The sequence below is a fragment of the Macaca nemestrina genome, chromosome 8 (assembly GCF_043159975.1).
Source record: "Macaca nemestrina isolate mMacNem1 chromosome 8, mMacNem.hap1, whole genome shotgun sequence".
NCBI classification, from domain to species: domain Eukaryota; kingdom Metazoa; phylum Chordata; class Mammalia; order Primates; family Cercopithecidae; genus Macaca; species Macaca nemestrina.
Window position 1 is genome coordinate 134,810,170 of NC_092132.1, and position 7,023 is coordinate 134,817,192.

Genomic DNA, 7,023 nt, shown 5'->3' on the forward strand with positions numbered 1-7,023 from the left:
ACAGACGAGAGCCACCGCGCCCGTCCTCAGAATTGTATACGTGGAACCATTACCTACCTCTGGAAACTCTCTGACCACTGAGACATCTCCCTTACTGGTTCTGGCTTCCCCGTCATTCCTTCCCAGTGTCCTTCACAGAATCCTCTAATGTAGGGGTATCCAATCTCCAGGCCATGGATGAGTATTGGTCTGTGACCTGTTAGGAACTGGACTACACAGCAGGAAGTGAGTGACGGGCCAGTGAGCAATGCTTCATCTGTATTTACAGCCATTCCCCACTGCTCACATTACCACCTGAGCTCTGCCTCTTGTCAGATCAACAGCAGCATTAGATTCTCATAGGATCTCGAACCCTGTTGTGATGTGCATGTGAGGGATCTAAGCTTCGTGCTCCTTATGAGAATCTAATGCCTGATGATCTGTCACTGTCTCTCATCACCCTCAGATGGGACCATCTAGTCACGGGAAGACAAGCTCAGGGCTCCCACTGATTCTACATTATGGTGAGTTGTATGATTATTTCATTACATGTTACAATGTAATAATAGTAGAAATAAAGTGCACAATAAATGTAAAGTGCTTACATCATCTCAAAACTACCCCTGCCCCTGTGGTCCATGGAAAACTTGTCTTCCATGAAACCTGTCCCTGGTGCCAAAAAAGTTGGGGACCAACTTGAATGCTCCCTGGATTGTGCTCTCGGCCACCACCTTTCACTGGATCATCTCTCTCTAGTTGGTCTTTTCATTCTAATTGTTTAAACAATTATATTTTTGTACATGGAGGACCTCCATTCTTTCTAGATCTCTAGCTCTAGCCTACCCTGAGTTCTAGATCTCTATTTCCAGTTGATAACTGGGTCTTTCCTCTGAGATATCCCACAGATTCCATCAAGGCTCAGCCACTTTCACCATTGGTTTTCCCTGTTGCCTTTAACCAATCGTAATTTATTTCCCTAGCCCTACTCAGAGCTGGGGAAGTGTTGATTCTCCCTTTTAGAGCCTCATGGAGACGGGCTCTGAGCAAAATTAGGGCTCTGCCAGCAAGAAAGAAAGAATGATGATTAAGCAACTAACACTGTCTGCTCACATCCACATATTTGCACCCTACTAAAATTCATATAATAAAATTTTTCTGGCATAATAACATTTTTCAGAGCAAGCAAGAAAGAATGATGATTAAGCAACTAACACTGTCTGCTCACATCCACATATTTGCACCCTACTAAAATTCATATAATAAAATTTTTCTGGCATAATAATATTTTTCTGGCATTCAAAGTCCCCCATATCAAGACTCAGAACACTTTTAGAATCTTGCCTTTCTTTTTAAATGTCCCCCATGTTCTGGTTATTTTGGATCCTGTCCTTTTGATCAGGACATGCCTAGCACTTCCCCATCTCTGCTTCAGTTACTTCTTGGGGACCACCTCCTGTTTTCTCTGCCCATCCAAATCCTACTCACCTTTCAAGATCTCTCTCCAAAGCCACTTCTGGCAGGGTGCCGTGGCTCATGCCTATAATCCCAGCATTTTGGGAGGTCGAGGCTAGTGAATCACTTGAGGTCAGGAGTTCGAGACCAGCCTGGCCAACATGGCGAAACTCCATCTCTACTAAAAATACAAAAATTAGCGGGACGTGGTAGTGGGTACCTGTAATCTTAGTTATTTGGGAGGCTGAGCCTGGGGAATCACTTTAACCCTGGAGGCAGAGGTTGCAGTGAGCCGAGACTACGCCACTGTACTCCATCCTGGGTGACAGAATGAGACTCTGTCTCAGAAAAAAAGCGCCACTTCTAACATGAAACCATCTATGGACAATTCAGGGATCTTTTTTCTACTTTTAATCCCTATATTTTCAGTCTTTTCTACTAGATTTGAGGTTTCTTGATAAAGACTATGCTTAGTCATTTGTGTGGTTCCCACTGTACTGGGCACACAGTAACTGCCTAACTTACTGTTGGATGAATTTGACTAGAATATTTTCTGGTTGTGTTTACAGAAAAACCAAACACGTCTCATATAGCGAGGGAGGCATTACTGGCGTCATCTGGTTTGAAGGCCAAATTCCTCCCCAGTGGGACAGGTTTGTGGCTATATACAGTGAATCCCCTCTGTGCAACAGGAAAGGAAATAGTCTTGTTTCTGAAATTGGCAAAGCTTGTTTCCCACGTCATCGCCTTTGCCTATGTCTTTTTCTTTTCTTGGTGGATAACCCACTTGTTGCTTTTCTTTAGACATTTCTTATTTTTGGACTATTGATTCTGACTGTACTCGCCCTTCCCTTCCTCAGGCTATTTTCCCTGTTCAGTGTTAATATTCTATACAGTAGCTCTTCTAATATCCTTGAGTGTACCTTTATGCATCTTATTTCTACTGTTGGTACTAAAGATTCTTATAATAATGTATGTTGTTGAAACATATTCTCTTATTAATGGAGCCTTTATCATAGTGTGTGATTATCATAGTGAAAGGGCACAGAGTAAGGTATGAAAGTGGGACGGGATTTTGTAGATATTGACTTAAATGATAAATACCTACTTTTTAAAAAGACGCTAAAAATTCTTGGAGAGAAACAACAGTAATAATTTAAATAACGTACCCATCAGAATTCAAAAATTTAAGATGGAGTAAAGGTTAGAAGACCTTACTCAAAAATACTGAGTTTTGAGTTGTCAAAGGGAAACTATTTGAAAACCAGTTTTCCAATTCATAAATAAAGGCCTGGTTGAGCTAGATATGCACATTGGTGAATTAGTGTAATTTCTGTAGAGATAAAAGACACCTTTTTCCGCAGATCTGTGTTTAGATATCTGGACTTTATGTCAGGCAGATGTAGACCAGATCTAGATTAATCTCTGCTGCCCCACTCATTTTCTGTACTGTACTAGTTGTTTTCTGTACTAGTTCCCTCTGTAACTCTTTTGTTCTCATCTATAGATTGGAGAAGTGACGATGCGGAGTGGACAGAAGTAGAATGGAAAAGTCAACCTGTGAAGCACCTGATGTATCAAATGACGTGTTTTTTGTTTTTTTTGTTTGTTTGTTTGTTTTTTCTGTGATGGAATCTTGCTCTGTTGCCCAGGCTGGAATGATCTTGGTTCACTGCAACCTCTGCCTCCCGGGTTCAAGTGATTCTCCTGCCTCAGCCTCCCGACTAGCTGGGATTACAGGCACATGCCACCACGCCCGGCTAATTTTTGTATTTTTGGTAGAGACGGGGTTTCAACACGTTGGCCAGGCTGTTCTCAAACTTGTGACTTCAGGTGATCCACCTGCCTCAGCCTCCCAAAGTGCTGAGATTACAGGCATGAGCCACTGCGCCTGGCCTGTACTAGATGACTTCTATATGAGATATCAGTTATGCAGTTGAAAGCGTTAACACCAGAGAGCTGTGCCTGTTGTGCCATTTGGAGAAGAAAGCTCGGCAATGGTGCAATGAGAGGGACACATGTTCCCCCTTTAGTCCTCCTCTTGGACTGGTCTGGAGAGAAACAAAATGAACAACGGAGAGTGTAAATTTGAAAATAGTAGGAAACAACTCGCTTATTTTGATGTGTGTATTTAAAGGCATTAATTCAAAACATCCAGAAGAAGTTAAAAGCATCCCCTTTTCAGTCAGCAAATAGTAACAAAGCCCCCACTATGTTTGAGTTATGCTTATGGAATGAGGTCTTGAACATGTGTGACCTTTTTTTTTTTTCCCCCTAGAAAAGCAAAGTTGACCTCTCCAGGTCAAACGTTTATTTTACTCATTTAAAATAAAAATTCATTTAGAAATATATTTCATATTTTCCATGTTCCTTAAGTAGACTATATGAAATATAATTAGATCCCGACTTAATGATTTACCACCCACAATAGTACTGTCTGGCCTGTATTTATGCTTGGGTACAACACGCCTCTTCCATCTAATGAGCAATCTCTATAACTACACAGCACATTTGCCGTCATCTAAGAAATCAGATAACCCTGATTATTAGAACTGTATTTAAAGTCAGAGTCAACATGACGTGAGTATGTCTCTTCAAAAGTAATGTAACTGAGTTTTAATGAATGAGTTTCACAACTGCTCTCTCAGCTACTGAGTGGCTCTGGGTCAAAGTTCTCAAGGACCCTGGTAAGGCTGAGAAGTCTAACCTTGAACTGTGTGAAATATTTCTGTACTTAACACTTAATACCTATTCAACTATATTTAAAACAAGTTATTAAAGATATTAAACATATTGTATGTATCTTGCATTTTATAAATGTAAAAGTTTGCCACTTTATGTGTTGTTTTTGAATATATTTTTATATGGGCTGCCATATAAACATGATGCCACGATGCCATATATTTTATTCCATTTTTTCCCCAAGGGGATAAAATCACTCTGACATCATGACTTGACTTATTTCCACAACTTTCTATATATTTCCTTACTGTTATCACATTATCAGCACCATATTAAGGTACACTTATAATGTCCTTGTAAATTAAAATAACATATTTTGATTCTCAAATCTTGTTTATGAAAAATGTTTAAGCACATATCTAAAGCTAAACTCCATGTAGAAAACTTTTCTTTTCTTTTCTTTTCTCATGATAGAGTCTTGCTCTATTGCCCAGGCTGGAGTGCAGTGGTGTGATCTCAGTTCACTGCAACCTCCCCTTCCAGGATCCAAGCAATTCTCATGCCTCAGCCTCCTGAGTAGCTGGAACTACAAGTGCCTGCCACCATGCTTGTCTAATTTTTGTATTTTTAAAGTAGAGACAGGATTTCATCATGTTGGCCAGGCTGGTCTCAAACTGCTGACCTCAAGTGATCTGCCAGCCTCCGTCTCCAAAAATGGGATTACCGGTGTGAGCTACCATGCTTTTTTTTTGTAGTAATTATTATTATTGTTATTTTAAAGAGTCTCTCTCTGTTGCTCAGACTAGAGTACAGTGGTGTGATCTTGGCTCACTTTGGCTTTGGCATCCTGGGCTCAAGTGATCTTCCCTTCTCGGCCTCCCATGTAGCTGGGACTATGGCACGGGCCACTATTCCTGGCTAAATTAAAAAAAAATTGTTTTGTAGGGACGGGGGTTTCACTGTGTTGCCTAGGCTGGTCTCAAACTCCTGGCTTCAAGCAATTTTCCAGCCTTAGCCTCCCAAAGTGCTGGGATTACAGGCTCGAGCCACCATGCCTGGCCATAAGTCTTAACAATTGGTTTTTACACGTAGGTTTCGTGTTCAACCTGGTTATTCTTCTCAGTCTTTGGGGTGTAAGGAATCCATCCTTCTATTAGGTTCACTGACTTAATTCTGCTAGGCATTATTAGGGCACTGGGGCTGCAGAGATGAGTTGGCCATTCTTTCCCCTAATACTCTGCTGCCTTTTCTAATGATGGACAGTAAGTACCACCTTGATAATAGTGGCTCCCAAAGGGATAATCCAAAGGCTGTTACATATCTGCTTGCTTTTTTTTTTTTCCAGAAAAAAAATGTATCTTTTCTCACATTTTGTTACTTAGTTTCATAGTTTTATCACCTTTTCCATTCTCTTATCATTTCATATACTAACTGTTGTCAAAATATATGGGGGCACCAAACCCTTAGCTAGAACTGGCTTTATGAATTGATATTTATTGATACATACTGATATGACACATATTGTTATGTACATTGCTATGCTTTTGTATTACTATCCAAATGGAAAAAAGTTGGAAATGGTAACAAGGTACTGTTATAAGTTATAAGCCCCTAAAAAAAAGTAATCAACCCTGAAGTGAGCTCCTTCTTTTTTTTTTATTTGAGACGGAGTCTCATTCTGTCGCCCAGGCTGGAGTGTAGTGGCGCCATCCTCGCTCACTGCAACATCCGCCTCTTGGGTTCAAGTGATTCTACTGCCTCAGCCTCCTGAGTAGCTGGGATTACAGGCATGTGCCACCGCACCTGGCTAATTTTTGTATTTTTAGTAGAGACAGGGTTTCACATGTTGGCCAGGCTGGTCTCGAACTCCTGACCTCAGGTGATCCACCTGCCTTGGTCTCCCAAAGTGCTGGGATTACAGGCATGAGCCACCGCGCCTGGCCTCTACCTCTTTCTTTTAGATAACAGCTATAGATCCAATTGCAGCAACAAGGGTGCCTCCTCCACCCTCCCCAAGCCAGTCCACATAGTCTAGAACCTGAGTCCAACCGTGTGCGTCTGTGCTTGGCCATGGCAGCTCCTGCTCAAGTCCTCTGGGCTGTCTTCCAGACCGGATTCCATGCTGAAACTGTATTTTATAATTCTGGAGATATCACGGAGCAGAAGGACAGGAGATGCTTCAGGAGAGGAAAGAAAATCAATGCTTTGACAACACACCAGCCAATACAGGGAGGTGTGGGAATGCTTCGGTGGCAGTGAGAAGGCTCTGAAGAGGTTACTTGGTTACCCACGGAGTGCTTGACAGTGAACATTCTAACCTTTACACAACTCATAACCAACTCCAGCCTCCATGTGCTGCCCTCCGTCTGCAAAGCGGGGATTGTCGTGATTTGCCTTAAGAGGGTGCTGTGTGATAACATGGGAAGGAGGCTTGGCCAATGGCTTGTACCTATGTATGTGTGTACGTATGCTCTGTTAACTATTTCTTCTCTCTCTTATGCAGCATTTTGGGGCATAGCAGAATAGACATATTTTGCATTCATTTGGAAAACACCCACTTCTTCCCGGTTTCCCAAGTCTCAATTGAATTGCAGTGGGGATATTAGGTCACGAGGGTGAAGAGTTCACTCAGGAGTGTGGGGTGGGGACAGGTCCACCTGGGGAGTCCGGGTAGGAAGCAAAGCTTGCTTCAGGGATGCTTCCTGCAGGTAAGCAGGAGCATAATGGAAACTGAGCTACTTCAAGACTGTGCCTATAGCCTCCGGACTGCCTACCCTGTACCCACATAAAGTCTGGTGCGCTGGAATCTCCCAGATGGAGACTTCGAGCCAGGCAGTAGAAGGAGCCAGGCTAGGCAGTAGAAGGAGCACTGCCTCAGGAGTCATAGGACTGGTTTCCAGCTCTGGTTCT

The 7,023-nt window shown here is 42.2% G+C and overlaps 1 long non-coding RNA gene across 1 annotated transcript in view; it reads left to right on the forward strand.

Moving 5' to 3' along the window:
* Positions 1-3,266, forward strand: part of LOC105482121 (uncharacterized) — a 59,003-nt gene extending 55,737 nt beyond the window's left edge. The window contains exon 3 of the long non-coding RNA XR_011607176.1: positions 2,939-3,266. This is a non-coding gene — a long non-coding RNA (uncharacterized lncRNA). The remainder of the gene's footprint in view (positions 1-2,938) is intronic.
* The last annotated feature ends 3,757 nt before the right edge of the window (positions 3,267-7,023 follow it).